The sequence below is a fragment of the Rhinatrema bivittatum genome, chromosome 10 (genome assembly GCF_901001135.1).
Source record: "Rhinatrema bivittatum chromosome 10, aRhiBiv1.1, whole genome shotgun sequence".
In the NCBI taxonomy this organism is placed as follows: domain Eukaryota; kingdom Metazoa; phylum Chordata; class Amphibia; order Gymnophiona; family Rhinatrematidae; genus Rhinatrema; species Rhinatrema bivittatum.
Window position 1 is genome coordinate 105,676,885 of NC_042624.1, and position 15,733 is coordinate 105,692,617.

The 15,733-nt window shown below is 42.5% G+C and overlaps 1 long non-coding RNA gene across 1 annotated transcript; it reads left to right on the forward strand.

The window, feature by feature from the left end:
- Positions 1 to 8,888: 8,888 nt before the first annotated feature.
- On the forward strand, positions 8,889 to 12,287 carry LOC115100399. The gene is made up of 2 exons (XR_003859050.1): positions 8,889 to 8,950; positions 11,687 to 12,287. It is a non-coding gene; the product is annotated as an uncharacterized LOC115100399 (long non-coding RNA).
- The last annotated feature ends 3,446 nt before the right edge of the window (positions 12,288 to 15,733 follow it).

Here is a 15,733-nt window from a genome sequence, read left to right on the forward strand (position 1 = left end):
TTCTTTCAGGGTTTCCATGGCCTCTGTAGATCAAACCTTTCAAAATGAGGACGCCTTCAGTTCAGTATCATCAAGTGGCTTCCATGTTTTTATGTTATCAGGATGACTTCCTTTCCACTCCCTGAACATATGCTCTGCCTCCTGGTTTGTTTCTCTCACAATCACTGGCAAAATATGATCAGACATAAAAAAAAGGCAAAGGTTTCTCATATATTCTATATCTGGCTTTCTTGTGTTGGCTTATATTGTTCATGCACAATGTCTTTGGCTGCCATTTTGCTACCCATCTGCCTGCAACCATTTCTGCCTGTCATGACACAGCATCTGGGTGTCATCTACTACATTAACTATGAGATGCTCATCTTCTCTGTATCATGGCGGGACTTGGCATCTTGACTGCTGGCACCACCAACTCCTCTCTATCACCACTAGATGAACTTTCATGGGAAATGTGATCTTCAGAGCACTCATCATACCCTAGAAGAAAGTCTGGTTCATCAATATTGGAACAACCCTCAAATAATAATGGATCGCTGCTATCATCCATGAAAAATAGTCTGATCATTTCTTCAGACAGGTAGCTCCACGCCCATTGCTCTCAGTACTGCATAAAAATGACATGTAAGAAACAGGACACCATTGCCTGCCCCTCCCCTCATAAATAAAGTCCAGGCATGGTACAGCTTTTCCAAGCCAGGAATAGGACAGGATTCCTACCCACCTCTTGGAATGTGCAGGCAAAAACAGATTACAATATTACCCCCTTCAGAAGTACTTACAGTTGAGGTAAAATTCATTATATACATGATAGAAGTGTATAAAATTTTGTATTTTATTGTTATTATTTTTGATTGCTTCATTTTATTGCTGTTTACAAATGTCATATCTGTTTTTATTGTAAACCGCTTTGATTTTATGAAAGGTGATATGACAAGTTTAATAAACTAAACATGTTCAAGTTCTGTACTTTTTCTGTATTCATTTCCTTTCTTGCTTCTCCATTCTTGCATGTACTAATCAGGCAGAAAAGCCCATACTGAATATGCAAGAGGCATGAATGCATGCAATCTTTTATTATTGGGTTTTTTGTTGGTTGTTTTGTTTTGTTTTGAGAAGTTAAAGAGGTGGTTTGGCTTCCTGGAATTAAGAAGGTCATCATTGGACAAGGGTAGATATTCTAATGTGTTCAAGCACTCAAGGAGAAGTAATTATGAAAATGTCTGAGGTCAGAGGTGATACAGGTTTCAGATTAGAGGCAAAAAAAAGCAAAGTTTTGTTTCCTGCAAAGGCATTTTGCTTCTAAGCACTGTATAACAAAACTAGGGTTACAATGAACTTTAAACACACTGACTCATGTCACCCACAAAAAACAAGTCATCTCTGGAACAAGAAACATAAATACGATTGGAATACTGGGTGTTATGCAAGCTAACACCTTATGGTGAAACCATAAAGGTGAGGGTACAGTTGGTCTCCCTGCAAGGGTCAATTTGGACCTGCCAGTTTTTTTGTGTGCAGAGGCCAAACCATTTGTAGTAATTCAGTGAGATTTGATGGTATTGTGTATTGGAGAATCAATGGCAAATTTCTAAAAGGACAAAATTTTAGAAACAAAACCAAACAATTTATTCACCTTTTAGGCCTCTATGGGGCCAAATGTTTCCCGTAACCTTCAATTAGGGTTAAGGATTGGACGATTTCTTTTCTTTTTAAAGCAGAGGTAGATTACCTTAAGGGCTGCCAGTACAGCCTAGAAGTGATAAAATTGTAGGTGCTGATCATATCTAATTTCTGCCATGTTGCTATTTGCTTTGTGATGTTGAAAGAGTAGCTTAACCTCCCTGCACTTGACCTTGCTTTCTCTCTGTTTTTTATCCTTGCCTAATGGTTAAGATACAGTGCTATACCAAGACGTGTCAAATGTCAGGGGGGATACAGCTGGTATGAAAGGAACTATAAGAAAAACAAATTTGCTTTCCTTTTCTTACTTCTCAGGACCTTTGGGCATAATACCCTACACTCAACACATTGACAGCATTGTCCTTTTCAAGCAAGAATATATTTTATTGTATTCATGCAGGAACCCATTTAAAACCTTCACCGTGTAGTTTCACATGGAGTAACACTGGCATGTAAGAGGACCTTTGACCCCTCTTAGACACTTTTTACCATCGTTTCTGTACATTCAGCTCAGGCTTGAGGTAATTAAATTTCTCTCTTCCCTCTAGCAACATTGATCTATATTGGATATTTAGACTCCGGAGAATCAAAGCTCTTTATTCCTGCCTGGAATATGTTGTCCTTAAATATATTCCTTACATGCATAGAATAACTAATAAAGCAAAATGTAGCCAAGCAGTAAAATGACTTTATAAATGCTATGCAGTCTGAGGTCATTTATGGTGTTCAACCACAACAGAATTAACTGCCACAGACACATCATGCATTAAAAATATCCAGCCATTATTGTCTACTAAGTATCTTGAATATATTTTTAGATTCTGACTTGCCCTGTGCATTGCAGAAGCCTTTCAGGAACAGCTGCACAATTTTCAGTCTATATCTTTCCCAGATACCAGTATACTAAACACATTTTGGATCACTCAAACATGATATTAGGACAGATAGCTAAGGCTTCGTTGCCAAGTTTTAGGATGCTCATTCTCTTTATCTCCAAGCACTGGGAAACAAAAAGGCAGAAAACATATATTTGGTTAGCTTGCATTGGATGGTTAACAAGACCAAGGAATGGGGAACTGACATATTCTTTCATGTGCTTTTCAGCACTCGAATTAAAGCAGAAGTTCCTCTCAGGCAAAAATGTAATTGGTTAGGAAAAGCTGTGCCTTTAAGTCTTTCAGTTGCTTGAATACAGTAGAGCTTGAGTGCCCTGCTTAGAGTCTGCATCCAGAAACCTTGCTAAACTGGGCACTTAGAGGCCAATATTAAAAAAATGTTGGTTCTAAGCGTGCGGCTGCATTTTGTATCAGTTGAAGGGATCTGAGGAACGATTGGGGTAAGCCAATATAAAGGGAGTTACAATAGTCGATTCCTGAGAGTATGAGTGATTGAAGTACAGTTGTAAAAGCAGTCAGTTCAAGTAGAGGCTTGATATGTATAAGAAGATGCAATTTGTAGAATGAGGATTTAATAACTACAGATTTAATATGAGTTTGCATATCTAGCTTGGGGCCTCATTTTCCAATATCACATTGGATACCAAAAAGGGGTGTACCTTATTTGCGATATCAGCTATGTGAAAGGCTGTTATTGCAAGTTGCACTATTAGCCCAATTTGGGCTACATAGCCAGTATATATTGCAGTTCACGATGTTTCTGGACAGGCCTGTTTCAGTATACTGGAGGGAGGGAGGGAGGGAGGGAGGGAGGGAGGGAGAGAGAGAGAGAGAGAGAGAGAGAGAGAGAGAGAGAGAGAGAGAGAGAGAGAGAGAGAGAGAGAGAGAGAGAGAGAGACTGAGAGACTGAGAGACTTCTCCCTAGATAGGGATTTGTATCCCTATGGGAGGCCCACCTAGTAACTTGAGGTGAGGGTTAAGTATTAGTGTAGGGGGGTAGGGGCCACTTTGACATTCAACATGAGATGTATGAACAGAACAGTGGTCTCTTGTGAAGATTTGCTGGCCTTCGGAGTGAGGAAACTCACTCCAAGATGAGATTTGGGCAATGTTCTCTCCACCTAGCTTGTGTTGCCCAGGTAGAGTGTCCATCAAGCTAATGGACGGCTGGCGCCATCTTTAAAAATGGCGCGGGCCATCCAGTGCTCCTACCATGTGACAGGGGCCGGCCAATGGCATGGATACCCTGTCACATGGTAAGGGCAAAGGGCCATCGGCGCCATTTTGATTAGTGGCAGCCGACGGCCCGAGAGCGGGAGATGGCTCCCAGGACCCCCGATTTCTGACGATTTTGAAAATATTGTCCGATATTTTCAATCGTCCGAAGCCCGATTCACATCCCTAATAACTAGCTGATACGGCGGTTGCTACCCTTAACTAATAAACCTGATACTGTTGATACAACTCCAACAGTGCTCTCTGCTTCAATGGCAGGAAGTGACGGAGTGTTGGACTCAGACTACTGACAAAGGCCCTGACTTTGACGGTTGGGGAAACTAATTATGGGGGTGACCAGCATAGCGAGGCAGATGCTACTATAAGCTTGCTGGGCAGACTGGATGGACCATTTGGTCCTTTTCTGCTGTCATTTCTATATTTCTATATTTAAGCCTTGATTCCCTTGACGCAACTACAACATCACTCTCTGCTTTGACAGAGGGGGTGGGGGGTGGAGTGAAAAGAGGTATTAAATTCAGATGTGTATGGTCTGGGTACTGATACACAGACATAAGAAAAAAGCACAGGACTGTTTCTATGGCCAAGTCCATAAGGAAAGCACATCAAGGAGCACTGTCTGAATTTTCAAGAAGGCTTATCACCTAATAAGAGAAACATGGGGGTAACAGAACGGCAGATGCTACCATAAGAAGCTTGCTGGGTAGACTGGATGGATAATTTTGGTCCTTTTCTGCCGTCATTACTATATTACTATATATGTTATATGTAAGTCCTTGGAAAACACAATGTTCCATAGAGCACTAGTAAATCAGATGGAAAGAAAATCTTTGAGTTAAATATGTATTCCAAATGAATAATTTTAAGTCAAAATATGATGAATGTATCCATCATATGAAGTTATGTAAAAAAAAACAAAACCAAAAACCCTGCATTTGTTTTCCTTCTATCTACATGGATTCAATCACCATAGTTGTTTTGTCATTTGCTAAATACACAGGCTCAGCTCTTCACTATACTAGCTCATCAGTTACCAAGCAAGCAAGCTGTCAGGACCAGAACATATCATTTATAACTCTTTGGCACTACAGCCATCAGAATCTTCCCCAGGAGTCTGATCCTTTGATAACTTTGAAATAGACTGGATAAAGCAGATAACAGCTTTTGAGAACGAAAGGGGGAAATGCGGAGCCTGGAAACTGGGTTTCCTCCTGTGAAACATTATTGGCTGGGGCTTGGGGGATGTGGGAATACTTTTTAAGTGAAAAGCACGCACAGCTGAAAATGCATGCAAGGATTTGTATGGACATAATGGATTGGCAATGGAAGGCTGAATAACTCAAATGCTTCAAACCTTAAAGTTGGGCAACACAGAGAAAAATGTGCTCCCCCAATCAGAGCACACATATTATCCATCACCACAATTTTGCTGCACTTCTCCTTTCTTCGCCCTAAATTTCTCTTTTATCTTTTGCAACAGAGTCTTGGATGGCAGGTATGTCAACCACAAGCTACTTGAAAACATTTCCCTGAAATGGAGGGACATGGAGCTAATAATTAGGAGAAGCAATGTAAGCTACAGGGAAAGGTATGTGACTGACCATGAGAGTCAGCATGTGTGTATGTATGTGTATGATTGAGCATGTAAGAGCGTGTGTGTGTGTGGGTGTGTGTATGTATGATTGAGCATGTGAGAGACAGGAGAAAGTTTGTGTGCAACAACCCCCACTCCTCTGCAAATCCACGACAATCTCTGGGTATCTGGAAATAACAAGTTCCCAGGCAGGGCCGGTGCAAGGGGATTTGGCGCCCTAGGCGAGCCTTCTCCCTTGCGCCCCCCCCCCCCCCCCCCCCCCCCCGGTCCTCGGCCCCGACCCTTACCTCATTCTCGATCACGCCCGCTGACTGGGGTTTTTCTGGGTCGCAAGCAGGTTGGGCACTGCTTGCGGCCTGCCAAACTCCACTCCTCTTTGCCACCACTTGCGGCTCCATATGGCTCGCACCCAGTGGCGTACCAAGGGTCTCCGGTGCCCGGGGGCCAATGCATTTGTGTGCCTCTCCAGCATCCCCCCTTAATCCTTCTTGTACTAATGCTTAAGGTCACAGAAAATCAGTGGTGTCTCCAGACAGAAGAATTGGGGGGGGGGGGGGGGCGCCAAAATGACATTTCTTCATCTCACCCACCTATATAGCATGGATCCTGCTTTAAAATTGGTTATTAAAAAAAAGTGTTAATAAAAAAGTCCAAAGGGTCCTCTGCGTTATTTTAAAAAGCTGGCCAGTTTCACACTATAAAATTATGTTGATAGCCTCAGTCAACTGATTCTATGTGACTATGAGAGTGAAGTCAGGAATATATAGGAAGGAACAGAAGGTCAATATAAATCCTGTACCTCCAGTTCTGTAACTCTGTGCATCCACTGAAATTCCCCCAAACAATGGAGCTTGGATGTTTCCCTTACAGCTCATCATACTGAAAGATATTTTCAAATTCTGTTGTCACTTCACAGTAACAGCAGCACAAACAGCTTCCACTGCCAGGCACATTGTGAACTAACACAAAACACCACAAAAAAGACACTCAAAATCTATACTGCAATCCCATCATAACATAACAGTAATAACACCAAGGACTCAAACAACAATAACCCTACCTGTGAATAAGCAAGGGTAAATATTACACTGGGTCCTAGAATACCAATACTCCACCTACTGAGGAAACAAAACAAACCCGATTGCTATAGATCCCTATGCTAGCAGAATCTCTCATCATGGTCACACACACAGAGCAGAGACAGACCCTCACCAAATACAGAATACAAAATAAAGGAGCACAAATTAGACAAAAACTGAAATGGAAACCCCAAGAAGCCAGACTCTGTGTAGTAACAATGGAAAAACAGAACCACCATTCTTCATAAAACAAATAAAATCAAGAAACATAAAGCATCAGTTATAATAGTAAAACCATACTAATAAAATAATATTTTAAAACTACTGATAAATAGAATTTCTATTAATTAAAATCATATACATTTTTTACAATTTCCTAATACCAATAAAATATTTCAAAACAGCACATATATCAAATAACACACAATAATTAAAACTAATAAGGATTTTAAAAAGCCCCTGCTGTCCATACATGGGAGCTCTTGATTGAGGTTATCCTCTCTCTCTAACACATACTCACATGTCCATTCTCTCTCACACATACACTGTCACATACATACACATTCATGCTCTTATACCCAACCATAACCTCTCGCTCTCACAGACACTGACACACTCAGGCTCTAAGGCACTCTCTCCCCCTCCACACCCCCCCCCCCCCACAAACTCTTACTCCCCTGGATTTTCTCATACACACTCATGCTCTCACTGGCTCCCTCACATACACACAAACACACACTCCCAGGCAAGCTTCCAATCGTTCTCACACAAACACACACACACACACACACAGGCAAGCTCCCAGTCATTCTCACACTGACCCCCAGGCGGGCTCCCATTCATTTTCACACCACTCCCTCCCCATCCCCCAGGCATGCACACATTCATTCTCACACCCAGACCCCCAGGCAGGCACCAATTTATTCTCACACACACACACACACACACATACAGCACAAACAGGCAGGCATCTATTCTCACACATACAACCCCAGGAAGACACCCATTCATTCTCATACACAGACACACCCTCAGGCAGGCACCCATGCATTCACACACATACACCGCCAGGCAAACTCCCATTCATACACATGCACACACTAAAGGCAGAGACCCCCCTCTCTTTCTTTTGCCAGCAACCTCAGAGCCTCTCTCATTCCTCTGCTGCCACTGTCACTGTTGCTGTATGGCTATTGCGGAGGTGCTGATTGCTACTATTGGCACTGAAGCCCATTCTGCTGCCTCCTCTGTGCAGGCCTCATGGTACATTGTGAGATCCGCATAGAGAAAGTGCTACTCTTGCACATTCCCAAAGATTACATGTTCCAATCAGTAAAAAATAATTTATTTTTTTTTACATTTGCTGTCTGATCTTAGTTTTCTAATCAGTTGGTCACAGGCTTTTTTTTTTTCCACCTTCCCTTTCTTATTTTTTTGCCAATTCCTTTTATAACATATTTCTTTTCTCTCCATCTGTCTTCTTCCCTCAAACACACAGTCAGGTTCTCATTCTCACATGCTTTCTCTCTCTCTCACACACACACATACACAGGCACTCACTCTCACATGCTCTCTCTCATACAATCATGTATACACCGTCTCTCTCTTGCACATGCTGTCTGACTCTGGCACACAGGCTCTCTCTCACTCCCACATGCTGTCTTGCTCAAGCACAGGCTCTCATTGTCACATGCTCTCTCTCATACAATCATTCATACACACAGTCTCTCACTGGCACATGCTGTCTGACTCTGGCACACAGGCTCTCTCTCACTCCCACATGCTGTCTTGCTCAAGCACAGGCTCTCACTGTCACATGCTGTCTCTCTCACACACACACACAGAGGCTCTCACATGCTGTCTCTGCAAACATTCAGGTCCTCACTCCCACACACAGTCTCTCAACTCATCTCATACACGCACACATACACACTGTACAAACCCTCAGTCTCTCTCTCACCTCTGGGCCTCCTCTTCACGGCCGCTGCAGGATGGGCTCTGCAGCGGCCCCGGACTTCTCGAGCCGCGCTGCTCCTCTTCTGTACGCGGCTGATGCTCCTCCTCTTTCCTGCCCGCGCGGCTCCGGCAACATTTTTCTTCCGGGGCCGCGCGGGCAGGAAGGAGGAGAAGCTCCTGCATTGGCTGATGCACCTCCTCCTTCCTGCCCGCGCGGCTCCGGCAACATTTTTCTTCCGGGGCCGCGCGGGCAGGAAGGAGCTGGAGCACCAGCAGGTTTAGACGCGATTGTTTTCTTCCGGCCGTGGTGACTTGAGCTCCACCACGGCCCCGCCGATCTTCTTGCTGTGTGTATTCGGCACACAGCATAGCAGTAGTTCACCGCTCAGCCGCTATTGGGATGACGTCCACCGGCGGCCATTGGCCATCAGCGGCTCGGCGCCCCCTAATGCTCAGCGCCCTAGGCGATCGCCTAGTTCGCCTAGTGCTTCCGCCGGCCCTGTTCCCAGGTATGGAAAATGAGGGATTTTTTTAATATTCTCATTAGTTTTAATTTATTGGGTATTATTTGATTTATCTAATGATTTGAAACATTGTATTGCCATTTGGAATAATTTTAGATGAGTTTTTTATTATTGAATATTCTATTTGTCAGCTGTTTTGAAATATTTATTCTTTTTATTAGTATTGTTGATGATTTATATTTCTTAATTTTGTTTGATGTTATGAGGAATGGTGTTTCTGTTTTTCTATAGTTTCACTGCATACAGAGATGGGCTTGTTGTGGTTTCCAGTTAAAGTTTTCTCTGTATGTTTCTATTTATACTTTATGGTCTCTTTATTCTGAATTTGGTGAGGGTCTGTTTGCATTCTGTATGTATGACCAAGGTGAAGTATTCTGCTAGCATGTAGTTTCTGTGTAGGGATCTATAGCAGCCTAGCTTGTTTGGTTTTCCAAACAGGACCAAAGTAATTAGAAAAATAAAATGTCCAGATGGGAAGGGTAGAAAAAAGCATTTTATATTCAGTTTAGTGAATGGAATATGCCAGCTTGGGGAATGTGTGGCTCATGATTTGTTCAATGTTTGTTCATTTGTTACATTTGTTCAATGTAAAGTGCCATGCTTGGCGTTTGTTTGTGTTACACTGTAAACCGATGTGATATCCTGGATGAATGTCGGTATATAAAAATTTTAAATAACTAAATAACTAAATAAATAAATGATACTTTATTTTACACAATGCACAAGGAAACACATTTCTGTTTCTGTTTCATAGAAATATAAATGTATTTTATAAATAAATACATTGTTTTGGTTTTGCATGACATGTAACATCTGGCATCTCAGGGTTTCCAGTTCAGTTTTTGAATGAGGGCTCATGGCGCCAGGATCACACTTGTTCCAATTGAGCTGGAAACCCAAAGGAGCAGGAGGAATCTGCTGGGTGAAAATAAAAACAAAAATTAAAGCCGTCTCCCAGCTTGTGGCGTTGTATGTTGTGTTCAGGGTGAGAGCACACTCTTTCACTTGGCCATAGATACCAAATGGCCTGGCTATGGTTCTGGTTGGTTCTTCCTCCTTCTAGGCCAGGGTTTGCGGCTCCAGTCCTGGAGTTCCATAATCAGGTGTGGTTTTCAGGCTGTCCACAATGAATATGCATGAGATATATTTGCATACAATGGAGGCAGTGCATGCAAATATACCTCCTGCATATTCACTGTGGATAGCTTGAAAACCAAACCTGGTTGTGGCACTCCACAACCAGAGCTGCCTACCCCTGTTCTAGGTGCTTTCCTGTGGCCTGTTAACCAATATAAGCACTGTTCTCTTTCCTGACTCAACTAGAAACAACTAATTAAACACCCACTTGTGGTTTGGTTTAGTAGACATTTACACAAATGTTGACATTTTAAAAATTTTATGAATGACATCTGGATGGAGAAAGTGGATGATGTCTTCATTTAAAATTAAAAAATATGAAAATAAAGGAATTTTTGAGAGGGAGACAGTAGGAAAATCTCTCATTTTATAGCCCCATGAATAGAAGGCTCCATCATTAAGAAGGAGATCTAGCATCTCTGCTTACAGAAGAATTGAAAGGGAAACAATGTGCTATTTTTGGAAATAAAGTAGATGACAAGGCAATAGAATCCCCAAAGTTGTGTTACAGGGATGTCTGATGCCAGATTACACTTGGGATCATCTCTAAAATCAACCTGTAATGACCATCAGACTACAACCTAATGCAGCACTAATTTTAATCTTAGATCCCTAAAAGTGCAATATGCTCCTTCCAGGTTCAACCTTTCCTGTCTCATACTGCCCAATTTTTAGCTAGCTGTCCATATATTATACCTATGCCATGAACTTCAAAGCTGTTAGGTAGGCTAGACAGGTCAAGAGTAGTAGGGCTATCAAATGGCTCCACTTGTTTCCAAATAGACTTATCCACTCCTGGATGAAACCCAGTTCTTAGAGAAGTTAGAACTAAAAATCATTCATGCAATGGGGTAAAACCAGGACCTTAACAGAATGTCCTGAAAAAATGGAGCTAGTTGGTAGCCTTGATGGGAAAAGAGGACATAAACACTCAATGTTATAGTAAACTTGGTCAGTTTACAGCTCTTGTCATGTATCGTATGTATCTGCAATAAAAGTAAGTAGAGAAATCATGCAGAGACATGGCTTTGGAAATGTGTGTGTGTGTGTGTGTGTGTGTGTGTGTGTGTGGGCTGTGGATGTGTGGAGGTTTGTTGTGGGGGGTGTTTAGGGGGAAATGGAGAGTGTGGATGTTTGAGGAGGATATAGAAGAGTGTGTGGAGTTGGGTGGGGAAGTCTGTGTATATGTGGATGGATGTGTGTAAGTGGGAGAAGTATGTGTTTGGGGTTGTAGGAGTATACACGTAGAAGGTAAAGGGCTGTGTGAAGGGGTATTGGGAGGGATGGATGCATGGGGTGTATATGTGTTTTTGGATAGGCGGGTGTGAGGGGTCTGTGGAGGAGTTGTGTGTGTATGGAGGTTGCGTTCTTTTGGGGGTATGACTATGTGAGGAGATTTGTGAAAGTGAATGTGTGCTCTTCCCCTTAGGAAAATTCAAGGCAGGGAATTTTTGCTTATTCTTGTACTTTTTTCTAGCTAGAAACCAGTACAATTAGCTGATGACACCCCGCTAGTAATATCTAGCTGTGTGAGGATCCTCGGTGCCAGGGAGATAGTCTTTATAATTGATTTTTTACACTTAGGGAGTACACCTGGAAGGAGGGACTGAAAACTGCGGCATCAGACCTGTCACCCAGAGGTGCCTGCTACTACAGAGACCATTGTGCCTAAGTGACTACTTGAAGGAAGGACCAGAGATAAGTGTGCACACTCCATAACCTGGACACAAACACTAGTTCTGGCCAGACTATCAACACAAAAATGAAAGAGAAAAAAAAGCAAAGATATTTACTTCCAGGGCTGCTGTATGTGGAGAGCCTGTAAAGAAAAAAGGAAGAATGCAAAGAATCATTTTCTTAAAAATATCAGTTTTGAGCGAATAGACATGGCTAGAGTAAAACAAGAAATCTTCAAAGACAATACTTATCTGAATCGGTTGCACATGGTATAAGGTTCTATAAGAAAAATAATATAATTATTAATAGCAGTTCATGGTATTTTGCATTAAATAAAAAGGATGAAATTGGTTGAAATTTCTAATGGATGTTTAAGTATATGTTTATTTCTGGAAGTGTCGTTTAAAGGGAAAATATTTGTTGAAATATATGGTCTACTGCCAGACTGTTTAAAATTATCATTTTTTTCTTTCCTAGAATATTAAAACTGTTAAGATTTTTATCTCAAGATTTATTTATTGCAGATACTTATTTTGGACCAGCATCTCCTCACAGGATGTTTACCTAACATTTTTATCCCTCCTTTCACTCCCTACCCCCCAGGAGACAGCCTGGGAGGATCACAAGTGGTCACACAAAACCCAGCAGGACGTTTCAGAGGTGTCCCCCACAAGGGAACATGGGGAGTCCCTACCTATCATCTCACCCCTGTCCTCGGCCTAGGATGCCCGAGTGCAAGGGATTCCGACCTGAGGCACCCACAGACAGATGGATGGAAGGGAATTGTTTCCTTTTATATAATTATTTCCAACATTCGGTATGTCGGAATGCATAAAAAGAAATACGATCTGTAAATACTTTCGTATCGGACATTTTCCGGCAGAAGTGTGCTATGCCAAATAAAGGAATGAGACTTCATTTTGAACTGGCGCATTGCATGGACCTGATTTTATATTTTAGCACCTTAACACTGAATACAGTTTTCTTCTTTCTCACTACAGAATTTCAAGAGAGAAAAGTAAACGGAATAGTTCTTCTCCAAAGGTGCGAGCTTCCTTAACACACACCCCCCACCCGGAAAGGACGTTGCAATTCCTTAGCGTGATTCCCCTCCCCACCAAATGGCGGTATACGCAGTTCGAGCATAGAAAAGTGCGAGAGGCTGGCGAGCAGATATTTTTAGGCTTTCAGCTGTGATGCAAGAATGAAGCCATTTGTTAAACTCACCTCAGGGAGCCGGTGTCTATATAAATTTGTCAAAGGACACAATATTGAGCACCTCGTTCACAAAGCACTAGCCTAAGATAAATTACAGCAGGTTCCCTGGACCTTCCTCATATAAATCATTGGCATATCGATTATCACACTCTGAACTGCCTACTGAAAAAAAAAATTTAAGTAAATATTGTAGGATGTTGCAGTGGGAGGGGAAGAGGCCAATGAATGGATAAAATGGAACCTGCCACTCAAACTAGTCCATCACACTGATTGCTAAATATTGGGCAAGTGGGTGCATCTGCAAACCAAACATGACGCTGCATGAAACCAAAGTATGTGTTTGCAAACTGATTCTTTGGGGAAATCTAATCATCCCAAATCTCTGTAGGTTTCTGCAAAATGGAGACAGACTCTTTTTTTTTTTAAATTACATTTGCTATTATTCAACGCGTTTGTGTTCTCTATAGCAGTGCATTCGCTCTCTGAAAGACTCAGCCAGCAGTCTCCTCAGCAGGATACGTATGCCTATTTCATGCACAGGAATTATAAGTAATTGTAATTACAGTTCATTATGAATTACAGTTTTGGGGATATTGCTATTGTTTTCTCTTTTGTAATTGCAGGTAGCATCAGAGAGTTGGCAAGAATTACAGATTAAAAATGAAATCCATAAACATTTTGGGGCAGATTTTAAAAGCTGGATTTATGCGCATAGGGGGGTTACGCGCACCGAGCCTATTTTGCGTAGGCCCGGCGATGCGCGCAAGCCCCAGGACGCGCGTATGTCCCGGGGCTTGAAAAAAGGGGCGGGGAGGGGGCGGGGAGGGGGCATGGCCAGAGGCCTCCATAGGGCCTCTAGGCCGGGGGATCACGTGCCGGCACTCGGCCGGTGTGCGCAACCTATGCCTGCCCAGAGGCAGGCGCAACTTGCAAAACAAAGGTTGGGGGGGAGGGTTAGGTAGGGCTGGGGGACGGGTTAGGTAGGGGAAGGGAGGGGAAGGTGGGGGGCGGAAGGAACAGGGAAAGCCCTCGGGGCTCCCTAGGGCTCGGTGCGCGCAAGGTGCACAAGTGTGCACCCCCTTACGCGCCGACCCCGGATTTTATAACATGCACGCAGCTGCGCGCGCATGTTATAAAATCGGTCGTAGATTTGTTCGCGCCGGGTTGCGCGCACAAATCTATGCCCGCGAGTAGGTATTAAAATCTGCCCCTTACACAATGACTACAGTTCTTTAATATGCAGTGCTCTGAACTCTGCTAGACAGTAATTCTTATGAGTACATTTTCAATGGGGTTATGCATGGAAAATTTATTAGCACCTACACGCGTAAGTGCCTGTATTTGCATACGTGCTACTCTATAAACATCAAACATGTGCACGTATTTTTGGTTTCCCATGCACATTTACCGGCGCATAAGATGTAGCAGTCCAGGGGCGTTCCAGGGTGGGGTGAAGAGGTGCCGGCCTGCCCCTCCCTGCCCAGACCCCGCCCCCCAGCCAGCCCATTTGGCACTTGTGCGCGTACCAGGGTTTTCGCACATGGCCGGGCCCATTATAAAATGTGCGCACAAGGCAATAAATTAAAAAGCATGTTTATACCAGAGCATTAACAAATATCCAACTGAGAAAATACAAAATTGCCTAATTTCCAGCAAATCCCAGTTTAAAATAATCAGTTCAGGAGAAAGATGTAAAACGTTATCCTGCATCCCTGCCACAAAGACAAATAGCAGCCCAAGGTTTACTATTGGACACACAAGTTGGATCTCTGTTCTCCAATTTCCTTGTTTTTATCTTTCTCCTTATCTTTCAGTCTTTCTGTACACACTTTTCTCCCTATCTTTCAGCCTTATTCTAGATTATTACTTTATCATCGTCGTTATTATTGTTTAATTTAATGAAAGGGTATCTGTCCTCTCTCTCTCTCTCTCTCCCTTCTTCAATTGCCTTCCTTCCCCAGTTACGAATTTCAAATTTTAAAACTCTATTAACACAACCATAAACAGACCCAGTATCAAACTTTACCTGCTGCCAGTACATTCATATGGGCAATTATGAACTTAGCACATTGTATTATAGCCATTCATGTTTTTAATATATAATTCACAATGTTCAAAAGCTTTGCATAAAATGTTATTATATTTTGTATGCCTGCTAGGGTAAGCCAGTTGATATTTGCCATTTACCGTGGCAATACCCTAATACTCTATATTGTAAGTTTTCTCCTTTTATGATGTCATGTCATTTTATTAATAGTGAATTTAGTGTTTGTGTTGACAACACTAGAAACCAAAGTTTTCTATTTCCAGAACAGGCAGCGGAAGTACGAGCTTCCTGACAATGTACCTCAGTCCTTCTTGGCAGGGACCATCTCCAAGGGTGAGAGGGTAATTTGCCTTCCATGACTGTTTATTCTTTTGGTCTGTCTGCTGAGGCTGCAAAATTGTGACCAAGGTTTCTGTGATATCGATCCCAGTCCACTGGGAACTGAATTAAGACCACCAGCTCATTTCACACAGGTCAACAAATGACCTTCAGATGGCAAGGAATTGTAGTCGCCACTGACCTCAGCTGGTGATCTAGAACCTGTGCCAAACCAGTAAGCCATGACGTTATTCTTGGGCTGTTTTCATATAGTTAGGCCTTGAATATAATGTGGTATTAAGACAGGCTTCTGAAGGTCAGCAAAGCAACACTCCAGTTTACATAGATTCATAATGGCATCGGTGACTTAG